The following is a 4,778-nucleotide window of genomic DNA, read 5'->3' on the forward strand; positions in this document are numbered from 1 at the left end:
TTTAAGCAGTCACTAGAAAGTTTATAAGAATCTCTTGTACTTAAAAAAAAATTAAAGAAGCCAATAAAAACCACATTAAAAACACAAAACATTAAAGAAAACAAAACTTCTTCTTAAAGCTGCTTCTTCCAGGGATTTAAACAATATGAAAGGAGAATATATGATGATTTACTTTCCCCTCCAACACATTCATGTGTCAACTCCAAGAGGAACAGAATGGGCCACCAAAACTATCTGAGGTTCCCTCCCAGTTGCAGCTTTTTAAACTTTGTGGAAGACAACAGGAGGGTGTGTGAGTTTCCTCCAAGTCTTGTGACATGTACATAGCTGACGCCTACTGGGCTGAAAAAGCACTCCTTGTCAATTTTTACTTAAAATTATGAGTAACAGATTCTCTGCAGGACATCTTTAAAGGGAAATCCTGCCAGAATTAGTATCTGAAATGTCTGGATAATCTCCAGAAAGTTTAAAATATAAAGTGCACATACAGACACATACACTCAAGAAATTCCCACTGCCTAGGCTAAATTGAGGGCATATTTAAATTAAAAAAATTTCTATAAAGGATGATGTATTTCCTGTTTTTTGTTTTGTTATTTCAGTGACTATCAGAACCCTTCTTATAGGTTAGAAATGGCTGAACTATAGAGCTTTTCTTTTGAAATATCTGGAAAGAGATGTGGGCCCATGTTCTCACCTGTAGCGTTTTTGGTAGCTTGAGAGATGAACTGTGGTTTGTGGCTTCTATCATTGCTTTCCTGGGAAATTTGCTAACTTTGAGCCTTGGATTTGACTAGGATAACTCATAGTAGTTGCCTGCTTCCTGCACCAGTACCGTGGACCTGGCATTCCCTGCTGTTGCCTATTTCCCTATGAGCTGGCAACAATTGTTATGTCACGTCCACAGCTGTATGGCTTCATTTAAGCACAGACTCAGATAGTCTTTTGAAATCTTAAGTCAGAACTTGAAAAGTGGCTAGATATTTCATGAGTTGGATCTAAAGAAATGTTTGAATATTGAACTAATCCACAACAGGAATTCTCAGTGGGTCAAACTGATCCATAAAGCAAGTGACATTTGCTCTTAAACTCTCCATCTGAGGCCATTTCTTCAGTTTGTAAAGGTGGGTGAGGGAGGAAATGTTCCGCCTTAACTCCATTTATGCTCAGACCAAACTTGAACTGTCCTTGTTCTAAGTGCCAAAGGAATGATATGTTAATATTTTCTGAGGACAAACTCAGTTACATACAATCAAAAAACCTGAACTAGGGAAATATAAAGCCAATCAACTCTGTGCGTTGTTATTCACCCGACTTTGATGAAGATATGATGAAAATGAAAACATGGTGATTAGCAGCAAATTGTTCTTCTGTCCTTTCACTGAATCAATCTATTATAAAACAGTTAATCTAACATAAAATATTATTAGTAATAGATTTTAATCCTCATGACACCATGGCTAGACAGGCATTATTTTTCTCCTTTTATAGGTGAGGAAGTGGAGTCGAGGAGGTATAAAATCGCCTATGTCCCCATCTAGCTATGGAACTATTACCCTCTTTATTAAACCTGTGCTTCCTGAGAGGGTAATCTACATTCATTTATCCAACCTATGACCTCCTGCTCCCTTCTCAAACTACTCCACCAAAGAAAAGCTTCATTAAGCTCAATAAAGATCTTAACACCCCAAAGAATAGTCTTTAATCTTACCTGAAATTTCTCATCTCTGCCATGTCCATTTCTTTTTGAAATTCTCTTCCCTTGGTTTCACTAAGTCACACTCTCCTGATTTTCTCCTTGGGCTTAGCATCGTCAGCCTCCTCTCCCTTTATTCACCTCACCCTTCCCTAGAGCTTCATCCTCAGTTCAGAATGCTTCTCTCTACACTCTCCATGGGGTTCCTTATGAAAAAATTAATGATATGACTCCTAAACCTGTATACTCAACTGGTATCACTCTGAGGTGCCAGACCTGTATCCTGTTGTCTACTAAGCTGTCTTTGTCTAGAGGTCCCCAGGCATCTCAAACTCAGCAGTCCCCAAAACACCATCTCCTCCCGACTCCCCACTGTACAGAGAGTCCACTGTATTTCCTGTCTCAGGGCATGGCACAATCATCCAACCCATCATACCTTGGACTCCTCACTTTTCTCATTTATTCTCCACCATCCCCATCATTCATCCCCAACCCCAACTTCTGTTGGTTTTACTTTGTTAAATATCTCTCAAATTTGTCATTATCCCTGCATTTCTGGTCCTCACATTTCTCACTTGGATTACTGTCATCAGTCATAAAACAACTGACATCTGTCTCAGTCTGGTCCCCTTCTATCATTTCTTTATATCACTATAAAACGATATTTATTTAAAGATATCAGTTTATTGAATTATACATGCTTCTTGCAGAAAGTCTGGAATAAGAATGAAAAAAAGTTTAAAATGACTTGCAATCCAAGAGACAGAACTCGAAACGTCACCCAGATATTATGCATACATATAGCTATACAAGGGAATGTTTATGTAAATGTTTTCATGCAAATGTTTACACAGCTATAGTTAAATATATTAGAAAACCAAGATCACATTGCATATGGTATATCTATTATACTTAACATACTGTGAATGATTTTCCAAATCAATTATTTTTAAAGTGGCTATGAATAATGGCTGCAATATAATGAAATATGTGATGGAATAGTGCTTCCTCTTCTCTCTATCTCTGATCTGTTTTCTTCAACACCAAAACTTAGCCTGAGCATTTATAAGGTATGAATCACAGGACTTTGACTTAGGTGGGAAAGAGGGAAGGAGAAAAATACAGAACACTCACTTTAAGTTCATTTACATTTACTAGACACTATTTAAACAACTATATATTCTGTACTGTGTTTCATGCCTTCAAGGAATTATCTAACCTGTAAGTCTATATAATAAAGTTTAAGGCTGCATTTTAAAAGGTGAGTAAAGACAAGTTTAGTAGGAAAACAATTTGATAAAGTGTTTTTCTTCTTTACATTGAATAACAAGAAACACGAGAAAACCTGTGGGAATTTTAGCTTGACTAGTTTAGTTTTAGCTTGACTAGTCAGAGAAAGGGTTTTTCTTCAGGAGACTAGCATGTGAATAAACAAAAATATTTCAGAGCCAAGAAGATTGCCTCCTTTCCTTGAAAGACACATTGTCTATGTTCCTCTTCTATCAGAGGATGGGAAAAATATTTGTACACATTTTTAAGTCCACATTTTACTTCTCAGAAGGGGAGACATTGATTTCACAAATAATGTATACTTCTTTTTTTCTCTCTGCAGGGATGGAGAGCTATATGTAGTTGCAAAAAATATATATTAATATATTTTGCTTATTTTTATCATGATATACAATCAAAATGCATTTTGTCTTTTTTTTAGTATATGCATTTTTTAAAAACAACTTTTTTGGAGTATAATTGCTTTACAGTGTTGTGTTACTTTCTGCTGTGTAACAAAGTGAATCAGCTATATGTATACATACATCCCCATATCCCCTCCCTCGTGTCTCCCTCCCACCCTCCCTAACCCACGCCTCTAGGTGGTCACAAAGCACTGAGCCGATCTCCCTGGGCTATGCAGCTGCTTCCCACTAGCTATCTGTTTTACATTTGGTAGTGTATATATGTCAGTGCCACTCTCTCACTTCGTCCCAGCTTACCCTTCCCCCTCCCCGTGTCTTCAAGTCCATTCTCTACATCTGTGTCTTTATTCCTGTCCTGCCCCTAGGTTCTTCAGAACCTTTTTTTTTTTTTTAATTCCATATATATGTGTTAGCATACGGTATTTGGTTTTCTTTTTCTGACTTACTTCACTCTGTATGACAGACTCTAGGTCCATCCACCTCACTACAAAATAACTCAATTTCGTTTCTTTTTATGGCTGAGTAATATTCCATTGTATATATGTGCCACATCTTTATCCATTCATCTGTTGATGGACATTTAGGTTGGTTCTATGTCCTGACTATTGTAAATAGTGCTGCAGTGAACACTGTGGTACATGTCTCTTTTTGAATTATGTTTTTTTCAGGGTATATGCCCAGTAGTGGGATTGCTGGGTCATATGGTAGTTCTATTTTTAGTTTTGTAAGGAGCCTCCATACTGATCTCCATAGTAATTTACATTCCCACCAACAGTGCAAGAGGGTTCCCTTTTCTCCACACCCTCTCCAGCATTTATTGTTTGTAGATTTTTTGATGATGCCATTCTGACTGGTGTGAGGTGATACCTCATTGTAGTTTTGATTTGCAATGACTATACTACCCAAAGCAATCTACAGATTCAATGCAATCTCTATCAAACTACCAGTGGCATTTTTCACAGAACCAGAATAAAAAATTTCACAATTTGTATAGAAACACAAAAGACCCCGAATAGCCAGAGCAATCCTGAGAAAGAAAAATGGAGCTGGAGGAATCAGGCTCCCTGACTTCAGACTATACAACAAAGCTACACTAATCAAGACAGTATGGTACTGGCACAAAAACAGAAATATAGATCAATGGAACAGGATAGAAAACCCAGAGATATACCCACACACATGTGGTCACCTTATCTTTGATAAAGGAGGCAAGAATATACAATGGAGAAAAAACAGCCTCTTGAATAAGTGGTGCTGGGAAAACTGGGCAGCTACATGTAAAAGAATGAAATTAGGACACTTCCTAACACCATACACAAAAATAAACTCAAAATGGATTAAAGACCTAAATGTAAGGCCAGACACTATAAAACTCTTAGAGGAAAACA

The sequence above is a fragment of the Delphinus delphis genome, chromosome 14, assembly GCF_949987515.2.
Source record: "Delphinus delphis chromosome 14, mDelDel1.2, whole genome shotgun sequence".
In the NCBI taxonomy this organism is placed as follows: Eukaryota; Metazoa; Chordata; class Mammalia; order Artiodactyla; family Delphinidae; genus Delphinus; species Delphinus delphis.